Raw genomic sequence first — 16,748 nt, 5'->3', positions numbered from 1 at the left:
TCCTTCCGCAAGGGGTGCTACTCCATCCCCTGTTACTGAACATCCCAGAGGATGAGCTCCACTCTGCATTTCCACAGGAGGCCTCTTGACAGTGGTTTTGTTTGGCTATTTCAAACAAGGGAAATGAGGCCTGAGGGCAACCTGGGGAGCAGGAGGAGGGGGTTCCAGATCCATGTTTGCCTTCACCAGCTGGATCTCAGCATAGTTGTGAGGATTAAACACATATAATAAGCAGATTTTCTGGGCATTGGAACCTCCAGGAGCTGCTCAAGGGAGCTGGATTATACCTGGAGTATTAAAACATTCATAAAGAAGTAAGAAACTTTTTACAAATATGATTTTATGTGGAATGCCAGTATGCAGAACAGATAAAGCAGGAGATGCTATAGAAGCTTCGCGGAGACCAGGAGGTCCATGCCTGCCTGCTCAGCCTCTCATGACTCCTCCTGCCCCATTCTCCAGCTCCCTCCCCCAGCCTGCTTTGTGGTCTCCTAGGAACTTACTAGAAAGTCTGTGGGTAGATGGTCTCCCAGACCCACCTCCGATCCCAAGTCACTCCAATAGTAGTAAGCTCCTGAGGGCAGGCAGTGAGTCTTATTTCTTCAGATTTCTACTCTCATGTCTTCCCCTTAATGCTTGGTAAGATGCTAGATATATGTAAGCTGTTTGTGTTTATTTATTTCAGTTTGTATTTATTCATTCCATACTAGAACATAGTTAGAAAAGGTATTGCTGTGTGCTCATAGTATCTCAGAGCTGGTCTAGGGTCCTAACTAGGAAATGATAAAAACAGTGGTGCAATTTCTTAGTCAAACTCCACCTTCCAATCCTGGGTATTTGGAGCATTTAAATGGGTCAGAGATGTCTGTTGGGATGGTTCTTGGCTCCCGGCTTTCTCTTCTCCAGGACTGGCACCAACAAGAGCTCCTGTGGCTTTTCTTGGGCAGTATGATCTTATCTCCTTCCCCAGCCCTCACTATAGTTTATTGGCCTAGGGGTGGATTCTGAACCAACCCAGGCCAATCAGAATCTTCATCTGGGGTTTTCTAAGTTGGATTCAAGGGAAGATAGTGTACCTCCATCTGATGGAGGTGACCCTTGGGTGCTGGACTCAGGAGCTTTCTGAGCTGTGCTCTGCACCATGTGAAGGTGGTCAGTCTGTGAAAGAGAATGAGCCTCCCTTGTCAAGGAATCACAAAGTCACATGGCATTCAACCCCAATTTCAAGTTGTTTCTGCATCTCTGCACTTGTATTTGATTATGGTCCAATATCTTTGTTCAACTCAGTTACTTTCAACCAAGAGAATCCTAATACCAACACCTTTCCTTTCATATTAAGTTTATTTTTCATGAAGTTATATGTTAAGGAGATCCCACACCCTCTCCCTCTGTGCCTCTGCTTCACACCCAGAGCTCAGCCTGATCACCGTCCATGCCCAGGCTGCCATCTCTAAAGGAGGTCCTTGTGGTCTTGGCTGTTTCCTGCAGGATGGTTGAGGCCTTTCCTTTGTGTCAGCATGCTGTGCTCTAGTAGCTGCTAATGGTTCTTATGAAACTGTATGGTCAGTCATCATCCGTCAGTTTCACTTAGGATCTAACCTCCTTGAGGGCAGGCACACGGTCTGATCATTTTCTCCATTCCCAATGCCAAGCATACCACCTAGGGGCACTCAATTTCACTTTTCGTTTGTTTACAGCAATATATGCGCCTTGTCAATAGTATAGTCAGATTTTATTTTTTCTGCTCGCTTTTCTTCTTTGAAGGTTTGTACTTTTGATCACTGAGGCTGGAATATCTCCTTACCATCGCTGAGAGTAGAATTGCCTTTCCCAAGGGGTGAGGGGATCCCTGGGGAGTCTCCCTTAGACCCCTGAAAAGTCTTTGAAATATCTTTGAGAAGGTTGTTTCTCTCCAAAGGGTGAGTGGAAGGTACCCAACTCAGATTATAAGGGAGAGTGAATAGCTCCAACCTCTAGGTGAAGGGGTAAAATATTTTGGGTGTTGAGGGTGTAAGAGAAAAGACAAAGCAACTGAACCTCGAAGGTAGAATCCTAGCAGGGAAGGAGGAAGGCAACTTGCCCTCTGAGCTTACAGACACTGGAAACAAGGCCGGCTCCGGGCCTCTTAGGCTAATGAGCGCTAAGGGACGTGTGGGACGGGCTGGGTAGGGGTCGCCGCACAGTGGGAGATAGATGTGGGAGATGCTGTGGTCAGCACTGAGGAATGTGCTGTCCTCCCTCAGAGAAGCCTGTCAGAGATCTGGATCTGTGAGGCAGTGTTCCCTGGGGATCCATACCATCTGCCAGACTAAACAGGACTGACTCTGTATTGCTGGGAGAAGCCGAGGCGTGGTGGCCTGGGCAGGCTTCTGCATCCTTCAGGTTCGGCTATGTGGAAATCCAGTATTGCTGGAGAGTGTGTCAGGGAGTGGGGTGGAGAGACAAAAAGGGAGAGAAAATCTGGAAAGGCCAGCTTATTGAGAACATCCAACAATCAATCAGAAAACATAACAGTGCCCTCACTGGATATTATGTCCCAAATTTGAAAGGCAGACAATACTGCCTACATGCTGAAGAAACACATGTGATGTTTGGGTCAACTCTCTTGGGCTGTATTGCAAAATTTCAATGTGTCAGAAGGTCCCCGCTGGTCTATTACAACAAAAGGCAGATGTTTGCGTGAGTTTTACTCCTTATGACAATCCTGTGAGGATGAGCAGGGCTGTGGGCACTATCTCTGCTATAACGATGAGGAAACTACTGCTCAGAGAGATGGAGTGACTCACCATTGTTAAAAGGACAGCTCTTGGCTGCGGTCTTCCCTCTCCTCTGAGGCGTCTCCTTCACCATGTGTAGGTGGAGGAGTGGAGCCAGAGCTGGTCCTTGTCAAGAGGCCTGGCTTCAGGTTCCAGATCTTCCATCAGGAGCTGGGTACCGCTGGGCAGACCTCCTTAGGGTTTCTCTGGCTTTTCTCCCCTCATTTGGGAAGATAAGACTGTTGCCTCAGAGGCCCTTCTAGTGTGACCATCTCCTGGGTTTGGGATATAAAGAGAAGAGCCAGCCCCCTGTGTGGGGTTGAGAGGAAGACCTCTGGTATTCTCCAATATCTTGCTCTCCTTTTATTTTTTCTTAACGAACTTTTGAGTTTGTAGTAGTTTTACAGAATTTTACCAAGATAGTTCCCATATGTCCCACGCCGTTTCTTCTATTAACACTCTATTTTCGTATAGTTCATTTGTCGCAGTTAATAAACCAATACTGATATATTATTATTAACTAGAGTCCATAATTCTTTCAGATCTTCTCAGTTTTTCCCAAATACCCGCCACCCCCAACCCCGCCGCCCTTTCCTTTTGATTCTATTCAATAGAATCCCATCCAGGATACCACATTACATTTAGTCATTATGTCTCCTTAAACTTTTCTTGTCTGTAATGGTTTCTCAGACTTTCCTTTTTTTGATGACCTTGACAGTTTTTAGGAGTACTGGTCAGGTATTTTATAGAATGTCTCTCAATTGGGATTTGCCTGATGTTGTCTCATGATTCGATTGAAGTAATATGTTTTGGGGAAGACCACAGAGGTAAAGTGCTGTTCTTATCACATCACATCAAGGGTACATACTATCAACATGATTTATCACTGTTGATGTTAACCTTGATTACCTGGCTAAGGTAGGATTTGTCAGGTTTCTCCACTGCAGAGTTACTCTTTCTTTTCTCCTTTTTCATAGTGTACTGTGTAAGAGTAACCCACACTTTAGGAGTAGAGAATTATATTCTACCTCTCAACAACAAAGTAGATAAGTGAATTATTTGGAAATATTTGTATGTTTTGTCTATTCTCCCCTATTTATTTATTCAACTATTTACTTATATCATTATGGACTCATGGATATTTGTTTTATATTTTGTGTTACCATCTAACACTACTTCATTTTTTTTTTTCTTCTTTGTTTTATTGTAATAACCCCTACTCCACCCCCAGTTTTTTGCTAGTAAACGGCCATCATGAATAAGACATTTCTTATTCACGGGAGGGATAGATTGGGAGTTAGGGATTGACAGGTACATGTTGCTAGATAGACACATGTATCTATCTTTAAAATAGATAGCCAACAAGGAGCTACTATAAATAAATAAATAAGACTGTATTTCCCAAAGTCCCTTGCAACTAGTTGTGATCATATAATTAAATTCTAGGAGAAGGAAATGGCAACCCACACTAGTATTCTTGTTTGAGAAATTCCATGGACAGAGGAAGTTGGTGAACTATAGTCCATTGGGGTCACATGAATCATACATGGCTTAATGACTAAAACCAAACCAATTAAATTTTAACTAATGAGATGTAAGCAGGAGTGATAAGTACAACTTTTTCTTTTTTTGCTATATTTGCTGAAATGTGACGTTAAGGCTAGAGCTGGAGTAGCAATTCTGGCCAAGAAGGTGACCTTGGCAATGGAGACCATACATGGTGGTGCAATAAGATAGGGGCCTTGGTCCCTGACACTGTGAAAAATCCACAGTGAATTTCTCACAGTCTGATGTGACTGCTTGAGTTACCTGGGAAAGAAAAGCATTTCTATCTTCTTTAAGCCTCATAATTTTAGGTTTTCTGCTGCTCCCAGAAGAACATAACCCTGACTTACACAGAATACATGAGCATGTGTACTTTATAAATGTGTATATATATATATACACACACACATATATATGTATATGTAAGGGGTGGCTCAAGGAAATGAAATTGAATTTAAAAAATGCCAGAATCCTCTATTTAGTTTACTAAAGAGGAGGAATTTTATAATATTATTATTATTAATTTTAGTAAGGATAGAACCATGGGTAGTAGGGTGTCTCTGCTAGCTGTTCGATTCTCTGACTTTCTTTGTTTTAGGAAATTCACTAAGATTGACTCTTGAGTCACAAAAAAAGGCAAGTTCCACCCATTATTTTTGGAGTAAACTATGAGGATGTCTGAAATGTCTGCAGAGGATGCAGAAGGTTCTGTGTAGTAATTTAAATTGGACAAGTATTTTGCTAGCTTTAAAAAAAAAAGGAAAGATTTTCTAAAAAAGATTTATTTAGAGAAATGTGCTGGTGCTTCCTGACATGGGGTTAAGATTGAAAAGTTAAGACTCTGAGAAATTCACTGTGGATTTTTCCTTTTGTCCTGTCTGGCCATGAGTTTTCTCCTTGCTGTATGTTGGAGGGTTGAGGGGACAGACAGTGCCCCTGCTCGGGTGGCGCTGCTGGAGGAGGTTGAATGGGGTATGCAGGAGGCTATGTGGAATACACAGCTTGGAAGCTGGGGAGGAAGTTGTGTGAGAGTAACTTGAAACTGAGGGCCATTGGTTTTAGGGCAAGGAGAGTGAGGCTGCCATAGCTCAACATCAAGTTTAGAAAGTGCTTATGTGGTTGTGCAACACAAAGTCAAGAAATGATGATGACAAACATCAGCTGCAAATGAAATGTTCCCCTTATGAACTTGGGTCCATGGGATTCAGTTAGAGCAGTGTCACAAAGAAATTCAACCCATCAAGAAAAGGAGGAATATCTGATTAGCCCAACTTCTTTACTTGAACCTCAAAAATCATGAGGTTTGATTTTAAATGTCAAATTTTTACTTTTGTGGGCTACAAAATCACTGAGGACAGTGACTGCAGCCACTGAAATTAAAAGATGCTTGTTCCTTGGAAGAAAGGCCATGACAAACCTAGACAGTGTATTAAAAAGCAGAGACATCACTTTGCTGACAATGGTCCGTATAGTCAAAGCTATGGTTTTTCTAGTAGTCTTGTACGGCTGTTAGAGGTGGACCATAAAAAAGGCCCAAGAATTGATGCTTTTGAAGTGTGATGCTGGAGAAGACTCTCGAGAGTCCCTTGGACAGCAAGGAGATCAAACCAGTCCATCCTAAAGGAAATCAACCCTGAATATTCATTGGAAGGACTGGTGCTGGAGCTGAAGCTCCAATCCTTTGGCCCCTGATGGGAACAGCCGGTTCATTGGAAAAGACCCCGATACTGGGAAAGATTGAGGGCAAGAGGAGAAGGATGAGATGGTTGGATGGCGTCACCGACTCAACAGACATGAGTCTGAGCAAACTCCGGGAGATAGGGAAGGACAGGGAAGCCAGTCCATGGGGTCCCAAAGAGCTGAGCATGACTGAGCAACTGAACAACGACAACAAAAACCATGAATGAGACTCTGAGACTCAAAGAAGAATGTAACATCCCTTGCTCTCTTGTTTATTTCCATTACAGCCCATGGCTATTCCAGAAGCCCTTCTCCATAGGTCCTGGAAAGCTCTCTTCATCTCAGACCCTCATGCAATTTTCTCCTCCTTCCCCCCTCCCCTCATCTCTTCCTAGACTATGTTAAGTTGACCTAACCTGTGTAGAGCAAAACTCTTTTCAAGGAGGTGGTGCAGATGAAAAATTAGGGTGGAAGTCACAGGGCTCTGTTGTTGAAGCTGGATGAGGTGGCGGATTGCTGTCTACCCACCCGATTTTATTAGGGGAAGTGACAATGTGAACACTAGGGTGTAAACTCTTTTTCAAATTAAAAGCTCCATGAAGGCAAGGATTTTTGTCTTCTATTCACTGTTCTATCCCAAGTGCCTAGAATAATATCTGACATACACAAGGCACACAGTCAATAATTTTTGAATAAATGTATCCAGACTATGCTTTTCCAGATTTCCTCGTAGCTAGGAGTGGCCATGCGCCAGTTCTGGCCGATGACATGAGAGAAATTCTGATGTGAGTTGCTAAGGATATTTTTATTTCCCTGGGTAATGTTCTAACACATTAGAACATTACGTATTATGTATTAGAACATTATGTGTGGCATGGGTCCTTCATTTTTCTTCCTACCTTGAATGAGAGTGTGATGTCTGGATCTACAGCAGCCACCTGTGACCAGGAAATCACAGGCATGACAGAAAATCCATTAGAAGCACAAAGCCATTGATGTTAATATCTGCAAATTACAAAGCCAACACCAGTAGCAGCCTATCTCTAGACCTCTTGTTATATGAGAAAATAAGCCTTTTTTTTTTTAAATTGAAGCTACTGTTAGTCAGGTTTTCTGTAACTTGCAGCCTGACTTGATCATAACTAAGGGAAGAAGCAGAAAAACTACAAATATTCTCATAATGACAATTTCTGTTTCAAATCATCTATAGGCTGTTATAGGCTTCCCAGGTGGTGCTAGTGGTAAAGAACCCACTTGCTAATGCAGAAGACATAAGAGACATGGGTTCGATCCCTGGGTCAGGAAGATCCCCTGGAGGAGGGCATGGCATTCTACTCAGGATTCTTGCCTGAAGAATCCCATGGACAGAGGAGCCTGGGGGGCTATGGTCCATAGGGTAGCAAAGAGTCAGTCATGACTGAAATGACGTCACTCAGTTGTGTTTGGCTTTTTGTGATCCCATGAATATATAGTCCATGGAATTCTCCAGGCCAGAATACTGGAGTGGGTAGCCTTTCCCTTCTCCAGGGGATCTTCCCAACCCAGGGATCAAATCTAGGTCTCCCACATTGCAGGCAGATTTTTTACCAGCTGAGCCACAAGGGAAGCCCTAGAATACTGGAGCGGGTAGCCTATCCCTTCTCCAGTGGATCTTCCCAACCCAAGAATTGAACCGGGGTCTCCTGCATTGCAGGCAGATTCTTCACCAACTGAGCTATCAGAGAAGCTGGACGCAAGTTAACAAACACACAAATGCTATTATGGGCTATTTTCTTCTGCCTAATGTGGGATGCTCACAACAGATGTTGACAAGATAAGGAGTCAAGTTTTTCCAACTCAGGAAAAGCTTTTGCATGTAGGATTTCTATGGAGTGAATTTCTAGGATTGCTATGGGCTGAATTGTGTCCTTTCCAAAATTCATACATTGAAGTCCTAACCCCCAATATGCAGAATGTGTTTTTGCAGATTGGCTCTTTAAAGAAGTAGTTAAATTAGTGGTTACCAATGGGGAGAGGAAAGTGGAGAGGGGCAAGATAGGGGTATGGGATTAAGAGATACAAACTACTACATATAAAATAAGCAGCAAGGATGTATTGTATAGCACAGAGAAATAGAGCCATTATTTTATAATAACTTTAAATTGAATATAATCTATAAAAATATTGAATCACTATGTTGTACACCTGAAACTAATATAATATTGTAAATCAACTATACTTTAATTAAATAAAAAGAGGTAGTTAAATTAAAATGAGATCATCAGGGTAGGCCCTAATTCAATATGTCTGGTATGCTTATAAGAAGAGGAAATTAGTTCACAGATATGTACAGAGAGAAGACCATGTAAGACATAAGGAGAAGATGGCCATTTATAAGTCAAGAAGAAATACCTTAGAAGAAACCAACCTTGCTGACAACTTGATCTCTGACTTCAAGCTTCCAGAATTGCAAACGAAGTGAATTTTTGATGTTTAAGTTACCCAGCCTGTGGTATCTTGTTAGGGTAGCCCTAGCAGACTAATACAAGTGGTTATCCAGACTTAACCTGTTGATAACCATTGGTTTCAGAGTTTTCTACATGGGATTCTGTTGCCAGGCACTCATGGTGATATTTTCTCAGCACCCTCAGGCTTTCTTTGTTCCCTGGCCCAGGTTTGTATTTCCTTACACTCTAGGTTGAGCTTTCTCAGGCTTTTGTCATGACACAATCACCTGTGGAGAGTCCTCAAATACAAATACCTAGATCTCACTCCCAAAGATGGCTGTTTAGTAGGTCTCAGCAGGGCCCAACAATCCTTATTTCTAGAAAACTGTCCCAGGTGATGCTGAGGCCCCCGAGAATTGAGAGCCAGTGCCCTCATCTTCTATCCTAAAAGGCCTGACTGGCTGTGCCCTGAGATGGATGGCGAATGTTCCTCTGCTCTTTATTCTCAAAGAGACTGCAATCCCTCTTTTATGGGAGACTTTTGGGGATGTGTATGACCAATTTTGATAGAGAGGTAGCTTAAAGGTGTTGAGGGCAGATATAGGACATCCCTGGTTTAAGGGCCTCTCCTCCACATGCAGTCCCCTTCTGTGTAGTGACTGACCTTCACAGCCGCTCAGATTTGTCCGTGTGCCAGGTGTAGGAGATAAAGTTGATTTTTTTTTTCCTGTAGATCAAGAATTGAAGAAAGAAGAGCTGGTGGGAGGAAGAGTGAAGTCAGGCCCCGACGGATTGCAAGGCTGAGATCAGTGGGGGGGTGGGGGGGTGGGGGGGTGATCAAATGACCTGTTTAATGGGTGGAATACAGTAGGAAGGGTTATTGGAAGAGATACTGATAATGAGCTTATATCAAGAACTGGATTTTCCCTTGCATCTTTAGTGCCAAACAAGGAGTTGTGAAAAAGACTGAATGAATGCATGAAAGAATACTTGAGTGAGAAGCAGTATCATGATACCAAGTGCCTGGGGGTTCTTCCAACCCCACCTTCCTGGAGGCATTTACGATTAGCTCAGGGTTTGAGAATGAAAGGGAAGAAAGGCCATTGAAGGAAGAGAATGAGCAAAGGCACAGCAAAGGCTATGAAATAACCTGATGGAACTCTGTGTTTTTGAACTATGCCATCCTATAGAGTAGCTGCTAACACATGGCTATTTAAAACTAAATTAAATGTCAAATACAGTCCATTAGATATGCTAACCGCATTTCAGGTGCCGAGTAGCCACAGATAGCAGCTGGTGGCTACCTTATGGACAGCAGAGGTGTAGAACATTCCCTTTACTGTAGGAATTTCTGTGGGACAGTGTCCACAGAGAGGGCAGCACAAGTTGAAGAAATACGTAGGGGCCGGAAGGTCCAAAGAATCTCTTATAGAACACTTAAAAGCTCAGACTTGATCCAGAAAGCAATGGGCAGCTACTGAAAGAGTATTTGTTTCTTAACTGAGATAAAATATATATAAAATTCACCATTTTAATCCTTTATAAGCATACAATTCAGTGGCATTAAGGATAGCACATTGTTGTACAACCATCACCTCTAGCCATCTTCAGAACTTTTTCATGACCCCAAGCTGAAACTCTGTACCAGCAAGGGATGCGGGGATCTTGTTTATTGAAGAGAAGAGACACTCGTTCTTTGGAGTTCCCAGTGCTGTGAAGGATCTGTGACTCCGAAGGGTGAGCTGAGAAAAGAAGAGAACTGAGGGCCAGGGCCACAAAACAGAGGCTACTGATACGGACTCCTGTCTAAGGTATGGGGCCACTAAGGAAGACAGAACCCTGGCAAGGAACTCAGGGGATTAAAATGAACTGTTCACTCACAGTAAGGAATATTTCCAGGGTAGCTGATTCTCCCAAGCAGGAAGTTTTCCACACTGCTTCCTATTTTCCCAGGTGTTTAACCTCCAAAGAAGATGGACTTGGAGAAATTCATTCACACCTACACCCACACAATCAACCCTACATTGTGAGTAACCTGCCTTATAAACTGGCAGCCTGGACCAGGGGTAATCTCTTCTTACAGCAGTCCCATTGGAAGAAAGTTTCTGAGTTCTACCTCACAGAAAGGGCAGAAGCAATACAAAATTACTCAAATTTTGTTAATAACACTTTTATTCACAATAACCTTTTAAATGATTTCCTATAAAAATGTAAATTATTTTCTCTGCTATCCGTTACTTATGAGCAATATTATAACAACAATAAAGGAGCCTTAAAAATGATCTGATTTCACATCTTACTGCAAAATGTGGCCAGGGAGAAAGGTCCTCGTGACTGTGGTGTCTGGAAATGTAGATTTTCAATTTGCAAATATTGATGGCCTCCGAAGGGACTGATTTAGTTGGTCAAGCTTAAAGAGAGGGAGACTTGTTGCAGAAATTGGGATTATGGATAGGTCTTCTCTTTTTGAGAATTTGAATTTTAAAAGAAGTTATTCAGAGGTAGTTTCACATATAGTTTTGTTCAATGGTTTGTATAAACTAGTTTAGTTAATTGATCCAGCTCATTTATATTAAAAGGATGTTATTTTATTGGTTTCACACCAGCCCCTGGGAGGTCTGAAGAGTGAGGAATTTCACATTTATGCACAGAGCTAGAAACAACTAAGAGCCAGGTGGAAATGGAGACAAAGAAACAAATATTCCAGAGAAGGACTTGAGGATGGATGCAGATGGAGGCAGAGAGTCAGCCAGAGAGTTCAGTTGTCCCTTTCCAGAATTGCGAGCTTCTCCCCAGTATAGGGATCCAGGAATGCAGGGTTCCCAGGCAGCAGGCGTAATCAGTCCCTCCACTGAGAGTGCCCTTTGCCATTTTTCTTCGTGCTCTGTGCCTTTTGAGGATCTGGCTGTGATTCTTTTGTGTACACCTCAGTTAGAGCTCAACTCACGTTGACTCTTAAGAGACCAGAAAGGTTAGTGGTCTCTCCTGTTGCCTTGCCTGTAGCCTCTGGATGAGACTTTCAGAATTAAGCTCAAACGTTGCCTCTCTCATAGGGTTATACCTTGTCTCCCCATCTGGGAAGTATCTGTAGGCAGGGAGTTTTATCCCTCCTTTATTTTTGATAACCTCAGAACTGATGCAGGAGACCTGGGTATGATCCCTGGGTTGGGAAGATCCCCTGGTGAAGGGAACGGCTACCCACTCCAGTATTCTGGCCTGGAGAATTCCAAGGGCTGTATAGTCCATGGGGGCGCAAAGTCGGGCAGAACTTAGCGACTTTCACTTTCAGAACTGATGGCTCTGACAACTGGGCTCTGAATATGAAGTGTTTAACTGGAAAACCAGCAGATGGCGCCATTTGTCATTTATTGACACCCGCGTATAAAAGCGTGTGGCACGGCTTCTTGCCTCTTTAATTTGAGTGGTATTATAAGTAAAATGTTTTCAACTGTTTATTATGCATGAGCCAAAATTCTATGAATGTGTAACATTTTCTCCTGTATTTCCCTTTTTTATAACATCATTTAAATTCCTTATTAATAATTTAAAAATGTTCTGGATTTTAATCACTTTTCTCATCACTAAAATATCTGATGAAGAGATTTTTTCCCCCTGCTGAAGGTGAGCTAGAGGAAACCATCAGCAAGGAAGGAAGAAGAGAATCTCACTCTTGACTGGAGCTCAAGGCCCCTCCTGCACGCTTCATCTTTTCAGTTTAATTGAATAGTATTTATTTAATTAATAAAAATATCTGTTTTGTACAGGTTTCAGAAATCCAAGGCTCAAATAGGCTGCCATTAATAAACTAAGTTTTTTTTATATCCAAGTTTAATTATGGTGGTGTTTGTTTGATAGCTTGTTACTGTAAATAAAAGAGATAAAGGCAGCCCTTCACTGGAGTAGCTCGAGAGCTGTGAAATATGTACCTAATTAAAACTATTGGTGTAAGAGGCTAATAAAGTACATGTGCCTACTAGATGTCTTATTCTAATGAATCTCGGCTAATTTGCTTTGACTGATGAATTTCGGTGTTAGTGGTAGGGGCTGAATAATTATGAAATTTATCACAAGATACAAGGACTCATTAAGGATTACTCAGGTTGAGTTAGAGGAATGTTTTCCTTGTCAAGAACACAGGCCTTGACCAGCGTAATTACGGCAATGCCGAAGAGTAGCCAGATTCCAACCCAAGCCCAGTGAGTGTCCAAGGCCAGGAGGGGAGCGTGTTCGGGCAGGGGCGGGGCTGGGGAAGGGGAGGCCCCAGAGACAGTCTGGGAGAAACACCTGTACGGGATCGGGCCTGAATTTTAACAGAAGCTTTCACTGCGCACAGAGCTCCTCGTGGATGGATCTAAGAACAATGACTCTCCTCTCACTCTTTTCTCGTGAACGTTTTTTCCCCACCCTTCGTGAGGAGAAAGGAGTGCTCGCATTTATTTAGCAAGAACACTGCTTGCTGCAGGAAGCCCATTCAGCTTCAAATTCTTTTTTTTTCTTCTAAGTTTTAGCCTTCTGAGTCTCCTGACTTATTAGTGAATCTGATTTTCTTAAGTCCTGAGTGGGAGACCCCAAAACCGGGGCCATGATTAGAGCCCATTTGGCCAGTCTCACATAACTACTTGCAGACTGGCCAGGAGGTTAAAAAAAAAAAGCACACACACCATCTGTTTGGATTTGAAGTGGAAGATACTAACTGTTACAACATGTGCTGCTGGCAACACAGAGAAGAGCTATCTTCCCAACCACGACCTGGACATTCTGCTCCTCACCGACCCGAAAGCAGAAGAGAAAAGAGGACAGACCTAGATACCTTCCTACAGGAAACAGAGGCAGCAGGATAGCTACCCTCCTGAGGGCAGGCAGGAGCCCAGCTCAGGAGATGAGAGCCGTGGATGGAAGGTCACTGTGAGGCGGCCTGGCTTCAGCCTCTTCTTCTGCGGACCAGCAGGAAGTGGGGAGCAGGAGTGGGGCTTGGGAAGGAGGGATAGCAATGCTCCAGAAAGCGATACCCAAGCTGGAAGCCTTGTCAAGCAAATGGAGACATTCACCCTCAGCGTCCCACCCCACACCACAGTAGAGAAGGCTTTCCCAGGGCTGCACGGGGCCTTCATGTCCTAGCATGCTAAGTTGCTTCAGTTGTGTCCAGCTCTTCGCAACCCCCTGGACTATAGCCTGGCTCTGTCTGTCCATGGGCTTCTCCAGGCAGGAATACTGGAGTGGGTTGCCATGCCCTCCTCCAGGAGATCTTCCCAACCCAGGGATCGAACCCATGTTTCTTATGTCTCCATTGGCAGGCTGTTTCTTTACCACTTGCACCACCTGGGAGGCCCTTTCATGTCCTAGACCCCGAGGCAATTATATTGTGAGGGGTGTTCTCTTGTTCACAAAGGAATAAAGAACTGTAAACTCTATGACATCAAACCAGATATGTACACATATGTAAAATGTAAATACACATACACATATAATATCTGCTTCTAAATGTGACTTAAAATTAAAGCAAACAAAACTTCAACTTGTAGGTGTTTTACAACCAAAGCTTTCAAATAAATTAACCCTTTGTTTGGTTTTTCTTTCCAAAAATAACTTTGGCACCAACTTTTTCCAATTTTCCTTCCCTTTGAAGGGAAATGTCAGGCATGATATTAAGTGGAATTTAAACCTTCCTGCCAAAGAGCAAAACCTATTAGAAAACGTGTTGAATTTTGTAATTATTCCTTTCTAACTCAGGAAGGCATCTATTTTCAGAAAAAGAAACACCCCTTGATTCAGGATAAGGCAAAATGATACAGGTTTTAATGTTTCCCCTTCTCCATCTCTCCTTCCTCCCAACACTTTGGCCTAAGTAAAGCGATAATAATAATAAATATTAAGTGCCTACTGTGTGCCAGGCACGGTACTATACAGTGTGAAAAAGGGAAAGTGTTAGTCACTCACTTATACCTGACTTTTTTTGCTTTATTGATTATGCCAAAGCCTTTGACTGTGTGGATCACAATAAACTGTGGAAAATTCTGAAAGAGATAGGAATACCAGCCCACATGACCTGCCTCTTGAGAAACCTGTATGCAGGTCAGGATGCAATAGTTAGAACTGGACATGGAACAACAGACTGGTTCCAAATAGGAAAAGGTGTACGTCAAGGCTGTATATTGTCACCCTGCTTATTTAACTTATATGCAAAGTACATCATGAGAAATGCCGGACTGGAGGAAGCACAAGCTGGAATCAAGATTGCCGGGAGAAATAGCAATAACCTCAGATACGCAGGTGACACCATCCTATGGCAGAAAGTGAAGAGGAACTAAAAAGCCTCTTAATGAAAGTGAAAGAGGAGAGTGAAAAAGTTGGCTTAAAGCTCAACATTCAGAAACCCAAGATCATGGCATCTGGTCCCATCACTTCATGGCAAATAGACGGGGAAACAGTGGAAACAATGTCAGACTTTATTTTTTGGGCTCCAAAATCACTGCAGATGATGATTGCAGCCATGAAATTAAAAGACGCTTACTCCTTGGAAGGAAAGTTATGACCAACCTAGATAGCATATTAAAAAGCAGAGACATTACTTTGCCAACAAAGGTCCATCTTATCAAGGTTATGGTTTTTCCAGTGGTCATGTATGATGTGAGAGTTGGATTATAAGGAAAGTTGAGTGCCGAAGAATGGATGCTTTTGAACTGTGGTGTTGGAGAAGACTCTTGAGAGTCCCTTGGACTGCAAGGGGATCCAACCAGTCCATCCTAAAGGAGATCAGTCCTGGGTGTTCACTGGAAGGACTGATGTTGAAGCTGAAACTCCAATACTTTGGCCACCTCATGCGAAGAATTGACTCATTGGAAAAGACTCTGATGCTGGGAGGGATTGGGGGCAGGAGGAGAAAGGGATGACAGAGGATGAGATGGCTGGATGGCATCACCGACTCGATGGATATGAGTTTGAGTAAACTCCGTGGGTTGGTGATGGACAGGGAGGCCTGGCGTGCTGCAATTCATGGGGTCGCAAAGAGTCAGACACGACTGAGCGACTGAACTGAACTGAACTGAAGACATTGCCTGCCAGGCTCCTCTGTCCCTGGAATTCTCCAGGCAAGATTACTGGAGTAGGTAGCCATTCCTTTCTCCAGGGGATCTTCCCAACCCGGGGATTGAACCCAGGTCCCCTGCATTGCAGACAGATTCTTTGCCATCTGAGTCACCAGGGAAGCCCCTTACAGTGTTATGTAGTCCTCAAAACAACCCTAAAAGGTGGAGACTATCATTGCTTTCATTTATAAGAGGAAATTTGTGCATGCTAGCTGAGAACATCTGCTCCAGTTCCCACTGAGTGGTGGGTCAGCCTCCACTGGGGTCTGCCTGTCCACCTAACCGCTAAAGAATGCTGTCCTCTGATTGAACTATGCTGTTACCTTGAGAAACTTCCAGAACTTCACCACGGTTTTTCCTTACCACTTAACCTTAAAGGATCATAGCTCTAATGCAAACTCATGGCAGATCTGCAGGTTCAAATGAAAGCATGAAGGGCTGGCTTCCGTTCTGGAAACTTTGCTTAAGTGACTCGCAGTGGGACAGCAGGAGACTGGACACTGAAAGCTGAGGCCGGGGGCTAACAACAGTGGGGCCTCTGGTCCATGTGCTTATTTTCTGTTTGGAGCTGGTTAACAGTTCAAGTGTCAAGGACTTGAGAATCTATATGGAGGGGCCTCAAAAAAATCCCCAAATAGATCTACCTGCCTCCTGAAACCTCACCCCCTCCCGTGATTTATATACACTGCTTTGTCTTTTATGGTTTCCTGAGTTAGTCGTCTCAGGCTAAAATTTGTGTGTTATAAGCCTCAGCGTGCATGATTTCTTAGGTTTTTAATTACAAACTGTAGTTTTGACCTATTAAATCATGTGTGAGGTAAATTTACCATAATAAAGCCCTATTAACCCCCTACAATTAAGAATTTACGGTTCTTTTGCTGAACTTTTTTATTGAATTTCCCAGGAGGACACTTGTACAACTGATTGTAATGAAACTTTTTAGCCCATAACCAGCAACAGTAGAGTGAGAATATGACTTAGGAAATAGCTTTGTATGTGGAGCCAGACTTCCTGTTTTGGGAAACAGTGTCTCCTTGAGCGCTGGTGACAACCCTGTAAGACAGGCCCTGTTTGCCCTGTTTTATAGGTGAGTAAACTGAGGCACAGGAAAGTGACGTAAATTGACCAAGGTCACACAGCCACTGAGTGGCAGAGCCATGGCTTCAACTAGGCCACCTGGCTCCAAAATGCACGCTCTAAAGTCTACACACTGCCTCTTCCAATAAGAAGGAGGAGCTGGGGAAGAGGAGAAGTGC

The sequence above is a fragment of the Odocoileus virginianus genome, chromosome 5 (genome assembly GCF_023699985.2).
Source record: "Odocoileus virginianus isolate 20LAN1187 ecotype Illinois chromosome 5, Ovbor_1.2, whole genome shotgun sequence".
NCBI lineage: Eukaryota > Metazoa > Chordata > Mammalia > Artiodactyla > Cervidae > Odocoileus > Odocoileus virginianus.
Note: the sequence above shows the minus strand (reverse complement) of the source record.